Source organism: Saimiri boliviensis, chromosome X (genome assembly GCF_048565385.1).
Source record: "Saimiri boliviensis isolate mSaiBol1 chromosome X, mSaiBol1.pri, whole genome shotgun sequence".
NCBI lineage: Eukaryota > Metazoa > Chordata > Mammalia > Primates > Cebidae > Saimiri > Saimiri boliviensis.
The window spans coordinates 31,512,537-31,522,397 of record NC_133470.1 but is presented as its reverse complement, the minus strand read 5'-3'; the positions used below and the strand labels follow the sequence as shown (position 1 = coordinate 31,522,397).

Below are 9,861 nucleotides of genomic sequence, written 5' to 3'. Positions count from 1 at the left end.
TCTCTTGTCTGATTGCTCTGGCTAGGACTTCCAGTACTATGTTGAAGAGGAGTGATGAGAGTGGACATCCTTGTCTTGTTCAAGTTCTGAGGGGGAATGCTTTCAGCTTTTCCCCATTCAGTATTATAATGGCTGTGAGTTTCTCATAGATGGCTTTTATTGCATTAAGATATGTTCCTTGCATGCCGATTTTGCTGAGAGGTTTATTCATAAAGAGATGCTGCATTTTGTCAAACGCTTTTTCTGCATCTATTGAGATGATCATGTGATTTTTGTTTTTAATTCTGTTTATGTGGTGCATCACATTTATCGACAATTCTAAAATTCATATGAAACCAAGAAAGAGCCTGCATAGCCAAAGCAAGACTAAGCAAAAAAAAAAAAAAAAAAAAAAAACGTGGAGGCATCGCACTAGCTGATTTCACTATAAGGCCATCGTCACCGAAACAACATGGGACTGGTTTAAGAATAGGCATATAGACCAATGCAAGAGAATAAAGAACCCAGAAGTAAATCCAGATACTTACATTCAGCTGACCTTTGACAAAGAAAACAAAAACATCAAGTGGGAAAAGACAACCTTTTCAACAAATAGTGCTGGGATAATTGACTAGCACCATGTAGGAGAATGAAATTGAATCCTCATCTCACCTTATAAAAAAATCAACTCAAGATGGATTAAAGGCTTAAACCTAAGACCTGAAGCCATAAAAATTCTAGAAGACAACATTGGAAACACCCTTCTGGACATTGGCTTAGGCAAGGATTTCACGACCAAGAACCCAAAAGCAAATGCAGGAAAAATGAAGATAAATAGCTGGGACATAATTAAACTAAAGAGCTTTTCATGGCAAAAGGAACAGTTAGCAGAGTAAAGAGACAACCCACAGAGTGGGAGAAAATCTTCATAATGTATACATCTGGCAAAGGAATAATATCCAGAATCTTCAATGAACTCAAATCAGAAAGAAAAAAAAAAAAAAACAATCCCATCAAAAAGTGGGCTAAGGACATGAGTAGACAATTTACAACAGAAGATATACAAATAGCCAACAAACATATGAAAAATGCTTATCATAACTAATGATCAGGGAAATGCAAATCAAATCACAATGCAATAACACCTTACTCTTGCAAGAATGTACATAATCAAAAAACAGTAGATGTTGATCTGGATGCAGTGAACAGGGAACACTTCTACACTGCTTGTGGAAATGTAAACTAGTACAGTTGCTATGGAAAACAGTGTGGAGATTCCTTAAAAAACTAAAACTAGAACTACCATCTGATCCAGCAGTCCCATTACTGGCTATCTACCCAGAGGAAAAGAAGTCATTATTTGAAAAAGATACTTGTACACACATGAATATAGCACCACAATTCACAATTGTAAAATCATGGAACCTACCCAAATGCCCATCAATCAATGAGTGGATAAAGGAATGCATGTGTATATATCATATATATATCATCTGATATATATATATATATATATGATATATACATCATGTATCTCTATGTACATCATATATATACATCATATATGTTTGTCCATATATATGATGGAATACTATGCAGCTGTAAAAATGAATTAATTAACAGCATTTGCAGTGATCTGGATAAGATTGGAGATGCTTATTCTAAGTGATATAACTCAAGAATCAAAAACCAAACATTGTAGGTTCTCACTGATATCTGGGAACTAATCTATGAGGACACAAATGCATAAGAATGATACAGTGAACTTTGGGGACTTGGGTGGAAGAGCGAAAAGGGGACAAGGGATAAATACTACAAATATGGTGCAATGTACAAATGGGTAATTGGTGCACCGAAATCTCACAAATCACCATTAAAGAATTTACTCAGGTAACCAAATACCATGTGGACACCAATAACTTATGGAAAAATAAAATTAAAAAAGACAAATACTTAGTCTTATCCTAATGAATTTGTAAAACATTTCAAGAAAAAAATTAATAATTCTATAATCAAAAGAGGAGGAAAATAACCCTTTTACTCCAAAGAAAAAAAATGACTTTTATTTTATTTTATTTTATTTTTTTTTTGAGATGGAGTTTCACTCTTGTTACCCCGGCTAGAGTGCAATGGCACGATCTCCGCTCACCACAGTCTCCGCCTCCTGGGTTCAGGCAATTCTCCTGCCTCAGCCTCCTGAGTAGCTGGGATTACAGGCACGCACCACCATGCCCAGCTAATTTTTAGTATTTTTAGTAGAGACGGGGTTTCACCATGTTGACCAGGATGGTCTCGATCTCTTGACCTCGTGATCCACCTGTCTGGGACTACAGGTGTGCACCACCACGCCCGGCTAATTTTTGTATTTTTAGTAGAGACGGGGTTTCACCATGTTGACCAGGACGGTCTCGATCTCTTGACATCGTGATCCACCCGCCTCGGCCTCCCAAAGTGCTGGGATTACAGACTTGAGCCACCGCGCCCGGCAAAAATGACTTTTGAAACCTCTGCATAATAAGTGCAGGAGAAAGTAGAGTAAAATCTGATATATTTCTAGAGAGAAATGAATTAATAAATACATATGTATGTGCATGCATATATGTATGTATCTGTATATAAATATACACATATATATGTATTAATGCCAGATGTATGTACACACACACACACACATGTGCACCAGGTAGTTTGTTAATCATGTACATAAGGCAGAGAAAGTGAATCGTTCATGCTATCTCAACATCTCATAAGAAACACTTGAATATCTATTCTAGCCAACATAATTATAAATTATGTATCAAACATTCATCAAATATTTAATAATAGTAATCTGTAGCACCATTATGAAGGGCAGACACTGTGCTAAGAACTTGTGATAAAATAATAGGCAAAATTTCACACACTGCTCCTTGTTATACTTAGGAAGTGCTACAGTGTGTATAACTGGGAGATATGAGCCACAAAGGCAGTAAAAAATGATCTCTGAGAAAGTTTTAGTTGAATTAAGATCTAAAGATTAGCATGAAAAATTAGGTTCATTTGGTCGAAGGGAAAAGTATATTCAAAGATCCTGGGAAGACAGTAACCATGACCTGGTTAGAGACCTTCTGTGACTATAGAGGAGAAAAGGGAGTCATGGGAGACACATGAGGTATGGGAAGTGATAGGAGACAGATCATGCATAGCCTTATAAGCCATATTAATATCTTTGGTCTTTATCTGTAAAACATGGGAAACAACTGATTAAGGGGTGTGTGTGTGTGTGTGTGTGTGTGTGTGTGTGTCCTACTGACATGTTCAGATTCACATTTTTAAAGTTCACACTGTTTGAAGGTATAAAGAATATATTTTAAAAGAACAATTTAAACATACAAAGACCATTAAAGGTGCTACTTTATTTGTATACCTCCAGAGATGATGGATTAGAGCAGGCGTCCCCAAACTACGGCCCACGGGCCGCATGCGGCCCCCTGAGGCCATTTATCCGGCCCCCTGCCGCACTTCAGGAGGGGCACCTCTTTCATTGGTGGTCAGTGAGAGGAGCACAGTATGTGGCAGCCCTCCAACGATCTGAGGGACAGTGAACTGGCCCCTCGTGTAAAAAGTTTGGGGACGCCTGGATTAGAGTGACAGTGATAGACAAGGAAAAAGTGGACAGTTGAAAGATATCCTGGACTAATTCAAAATAGCCATGAGGATAATAAAATACCTAGGAATACAGCTAACAAGGGAGGTGAAAGATCTCTACTGGAATTATGAAACACTGCTAAAAATAATCAAAGACAACACAAACAAATGGAAAAACATTCTATGCTCATATACAGGAAGAATCAATGTCATTAAAAGGGCCATACTGCCCAAAGTAATGTACAGATTCAATGCTATTCCTATCAAATGACCAATATCATTTTTCAAACATTTAGGACAAAAACTATTCTAAAATTCATATGGAACCAAAAAAGAGCATGAATTGCGAAAACAGTTATAAGCAAAAAGGAAAAATCCAGAGGAATCACACTATCTTGACTTCAAACTGTACTGCAGAACTACAGTAACCAAAACAGCATGGTACTGGTACAAAAACAGACACATAGACCAACTGAAGAGTTTGGAGAACCCAGAAATAAAGCTGCAAACCTACAATTCATCTGACCTTTGACAAAATCTATAGTAACAAGCAATGGGGAAAGGACTTTCTATTCAATAAACGATGTTGTGATATCTGGCTGGCCATATACACAAGATTGAAACTGGACCTCTTCCTTTCACCATACACAAAAATCAACTCAGATTAGATCAAAGACAAAAATATGAGACCTAAAACTATTAAAACCCTGGAAGAAAATATAGGACATACCATTCTGAACATTGGCTTTGGCTTGACAAAGATTTCATGACAAAGTCTCCAAAAGCACTTGCAACAGAAAAGGAAATACACAAGTGGGACGTCGTTAAGCCAAATAACTTCTGCACAGCAAATAAAAAGTATCAACAAAGTAAACGATGTACAGAATGGGAGAAAATATTTGCAAGCCATGCATCTGACAAAGGTTTAATATCCATAAAATATAGGTAACTAAACAATTCAGCGAGTAGTAACAACCCCATTAAAACATGGACGGAAGTGTGGCCTGACTATGGGGAAGCAAAAGAAAACAAGGATGTATGAGACCATGAAGTGAATGCTTAGTCTCAGAGATCAGAAGCTTAAAGAAAAGGATAGATTAAAACCTAAAAAGAGAAGAAGGGTCCCAGAGTGTTAAAGGAAAGAGAAGTTTCTCAACACTCTTCCCGCTTATTTTCCAATATAATACATAGCTGCGCCCACCTTTCCACATTGTCGTTGATACCAACATTATCAACTTTTCCGTACAAACCAAACTGGACTTAGTGCAGTCAATGATGGACTATCTGTATGCCAAGTATAACCCTTGTATAACTGATTATATAATGACTGAAACTGAGAAATTGGGGCAGAAGTATCAAGTGGCTCTAAGGATCGCCAAAGATCCAATATTTGAACGTTTACCATGTATACACAAAGGAACCTATGCAGATGACTGCTTAGTACAGAGAGTAACTCACCGTAAGTGTTACATTGTGGCCACAGTTGACCCGGACCTTAAAAGAAGAAACCGTAAGATTCCTGGAGTTTCTATCATGTACGTTTCTAACCATATATACAGTGTTGAACAGATGCCAGATGATTATGGAGCCCTTCGATTTTAATTCTTACAAGACACAGTTTCTCTCTAATTTTCTTCGACCAACTTTCTCTTGTTGCCAGTTCATTACACATGTAATAGCATGAATGATTATTCTGTTGACCTGTTTGCTCTATTAGGAGGTGAGGATGGTTAAATGTGCTCACTTTTTTTTTTTTTTTTTTTTTTTTAGCTGAAGTTTCACTTGTGTTGCCCAGGTTGGAGTGCAGTGGTGCCCTCTTGGCTCACTGTGATCTCTGCCTCCCAGATTCTGGCAGTTCTCCAGCCTCAGCTTCCCAGATAGCTGAAATTACAGGCACGAGCCACCATGTCCAGCTATTTTTTTTTTTTTGTATTCTTAGTAGAGACAAATACTTTTTTTTTTTCCCCTTTGGATGGAGTCTTGCTCTGTCACCCAGGCTGGAGTGCAGTGGTGCTCACTGCAACCTCCACCTCCTGGGTTCAAGCGATTCCCCCACCTCGGTCCCCGGAATAGCTTGGATTACAGGCATCTGCCACCACACCTGGCTAATTTTTTCTGTTTTTGGTAACTTTTGGATTTTTACTACAGAAAAATGCCCTTCAGCATCCCAAAGTGCTGGGATTGTAGGCATGAGCCACCGTGCTTGGCCTGCTCACTTTTTGATGCTCTTTTGAAATTGATATTTTGTCTCATAAAAATTTTAGTCCAGGCACGGTGGCTCGCGCCTGTGATCCTGGCACTCTGGGAAGCCAAGGTGGGCTGATCACCTGAGGTCAGGATTTGAGAGCAGCCTGGACAGCATGGCGAAACCCCATCTCTGCTAAAAATACAATGTATGTATATTGGCCATGTGTGGTGTCTTGTGCCTATGGTCCCAGCTACTGGGGAGGCAGAGGCGGGGGAATCGCTTGAATCTGGGAGGCAGATGTTGCAGTGAGCTGAGATTGCACCACTGCAATCTCAGCCTGGCGAAACCCCATCTCTGCTAAAAATACAATGTATATATATTGGCCATGTGTGGTGTCTTGTGCCTGTGGTCCCAGCTACTGGGGAGGCAGAGGCGGGGGAATCGCTTGAATCTGGGAGGCAGATGTTGCAGTGAGCTGAGATTGCACCACTGCAATCTCAGCCTGGGTGACAGTAATGCTGTCTCAAAAAAAAAAAAAAATTAATGGTGATCAAAGGGTACAAAATCTCAGCTAGGAAGAATATGTTTCATAGTTATTTTGAGTTCTGTTATACAGTGTGGTACATATACTTAATAATGGAGTATAATACATTTCAAAATTGAGGTTCTCATCACAGAAATGTATTTCAAGTATTGGATATGTTAACTAGCTTGATTTAATTATTCCACATTGTATCCACAATTTATGACATCATTTTGTAACCCATGAATTTATATAATTATAAATTGTCAATCTACAATAAAAAAATTGTTGCATCTTTTTAGAAAAAAAATGGGGAAAGTATGTGAACAAACACTTCTTAAAGGAAGATATACTTACAGTCAACAAGCATATGAATATAGCCAGACAGAAAGTGGAGTTTGCTTAGTCGAAGAGATTGCCTTGAGGATGGCCATGTGGTCATGGTGCCAGAGAGTGAATGACATTTATTTGTAGGAGTTAGACTTTACCCAAAGGGCAAAAGTAAGTCATTGAAAGGACTTAGGTAGTAAATAATCAGATTTGCACTTTTAGAAATATTACTTAGACTGGAATTTGGAATTGTAGAGGAGCAGGGTTAGAAGAAACAGAGCAATCAGAAGGCTATTTCGGAAGTGCAGTAATAGAAGATAAAAGCCTAGAACACTGTGGGGCAGGTGGTGACAGACAGAAGGACAGAAAATAATTCACATTTAATCCATCAAAAAATATGTTGACTTTTTTACTGACATGTAATAATTGTACATATTTATGGGGTACAATGTGATGTTTTGATACATGTATACATTGTGTAATAATCAAATCAGAATAAGTGTAATGATCAAATCAGAATAATTGGCACATCCATCGCCTCAACATTTATCATTTCTTTGTGATGAAATCATTTAAGATCCTCTCTTCCAGCTAATTGAAATAGACAGTGCATTATTGTTAGCTATAGTCACTCTACTGTGCAATGGAGTGTCACAACTTAATCCTCTTATGTAGCCGTAACATTGTACCTGTTGACCAATGTTTCCTCCTCCCCTCCTCCCCCTTTCCTCCCCAGTCTCTGGTAACCACTGTTCTACTTTCTATTTCTCCGAGATCAATTTTTTAGATTCCGCATATGAGTGAGATCATGTGGTATTTAACATCAGAATGTTTCCAGAATCTGACCACTTCTCACTATCTGCCCTTCCACCATCTTGGTATAAGCCACCAACATGCCTCATCTCAATTACTGCAATAATTGCTTAACTAGAGTTGCTAGATTAGATTTAGCAAATACGAACTTTATCTGGCAATCCTGCTCTTGACTGTGCTTCTTCCTTCTTCCTCTTCTCTCATGTCAGTCTCTTCTCAACATAGTAGCCAGTATACTGTTATAAAAATACATCTCAATCATGCCGAACTGGTCACTATGTGGAGGTTTTCTTTGTACACTATGGGTTTTATTCGCTAATATTTTTTCTAGGATCTTTGAATTTATGTTAGTAAGTGTTTTGGCCTCCAATTTTTCTTTCTAAATCTGCCATAATCCGTTTTAGCTATCGAGTGTATATTGCAATCATTGAATTAGTTGTGGAGTATTCTGTTCCTTTTTTTCTATTCTCTTGAAATATGTTTATAAAATTTAATTTATCTTTTCTTTGCAATTTGGTAAATTTGCCTGAAAACTACTTCGGCTTTTGTTTGTTGTCATTTAAAATTTTAAAATACTAATCCCACTTACTTGTTATTACAATGTTTTTGAGTTGAATTTCATATTATCATTATCTAGGAAATTGACTACTTCATGTGCATCCTCACATTTGTGGTACATAAAATTCATCGTGATTTTGGAATCTGCACTTTATATCTAGTTTGGTATTTTTCCTTTTTCTGACTTGGCAGTTTATGTATGCTGCTGTGCTTCCTGACTGATTTTGGCAGCATCTGTGCATTTTTATTTATCTTTTTAAAAATCAACTAACATGTGTCTTGTTGATTATCTCCATTATGTATTTGTTTAGAATTTGATGAATTTTTGATCTTATCTTCTTTATTATACGTATTTTAATTTCTATAATTTTTTGATTGATTCAATTGTTCGTATAAAATTCTGTCTCATTTGTGTCTTTAAAATTCCCATGAAACATTTTTTTTTAAAGTTTCTTGTAACTGTGAGTTAGATCTAGATGTTCAACTAGTTTATTTTATTTTATTTTACCTTATTTTATTTTGGCAAGAATATTCCCCAGGTGGCGCTGTGCAGCACTTGAGTTTTGATTATTTTGATTATTGATTATTTAAATTTTATATAATTTTTTTTTGGAAAAATACACTGATATCCTGAGTAAAATCTCAAGATATAAACAAAGGATTAAGTATATTTATAAATTTTTCAGTTTTATAGATTTGATACATCTCAGTTGTCATTCTTCTTTTTGGTGATCAATTTTTTTTTTAAATCTTTGCTTAATCAGAGTCCCTTCTAGTTGCCTCCCATGTCCTTTTATGTTCTGTGATCTGAGGTTTCAAAAATGACGAGATGACTAGGCTCATTTTGGATATTTATGGTCTTGGCTGAGAGTCAGATATATCTCCAAGGAGTTTTTGAAATTCCTTTTAGTGGAAAATGATATCTGGAAACCACATGTGGGTGGTAGGTTTGCTTTTTCTACTTTCCCAAGTTTCTAGGGCATATCATTGGAGAGCTAAGAGTCATATATTTTATTTATTTTAGAATAAAACTTCTAAATTCATGTCATATTTTCTAAATTTAAATGAAAATTACGGGATTTTACTTAGCTTATTTGATTTCTATCTTTATTTTTTATACTTATAATCTTGCTTCCCAATATTGGTATAATTACTTATATGTTTTAATCTGCTTTGTATGTAGTGAAGTGTGTATATTTACAATAGTTTCAAAGTTATACCAACATTAAACTTAATAATATCACTAGATACAACTTAAGATTCACTGGTCATTATGCTTGGTCCAACCTAGTTATATAAAGTCAAAATAATATTTTTAATTGAGGTAAATATCCTTGCTATTACGCCACCAATTTGATAAATGTAAACTTGGTGAGTTTCAGTTTACTTTCTATTTTAGGGATTGCTTCACTTTTAAAAATACTATGTTTAGTGAATTCTTTCAAATATATAATACACAATCAAGGTTCTAATGTCAAAATTATAAAATAAGACACATTAGAACAGGATTAACTATTTCTGTTCTTCCCAGTATTTTCATTGTCTTTTCCTTTCATCTAAAGGACTACAATATGATCCATCAATCTCACTACTAGATATATATTGAAAACAAAAAGAAACCAGCAGATATCTACACTCCCATATTTATTATAGCACTATTCCCAATAAAGGTTACTATTTATTTTAGTTAATTTTTGGTTTATCGTTCATTGTTGTTTCTGAAAATATCAGTTGTCTGTGCATATGTATATGAGTGTATGTGTTTATAAAGTCTCCACACCTTTGTTACCCAAAAGTTACCCAAAGAGTTTAACATATTTTATTAGTCCTTATTTCATTTTAC

General features: G+C 36.1%; 1 pseudogene; it reads left to right on the top strand.

Annotated features, from left to right (window-relative positions):
- Positions 1-4,613: 4,613 nt before the first annotated feature.
- LOC101028352 (rRNA-processing protein FCF1 homolog pseudogene) lies at positions 4,614-5,258 on the top strand (annotated as a pseudogene).
- Positions 5,259-9,861: the final 4,603 nt, after the last annotated feature.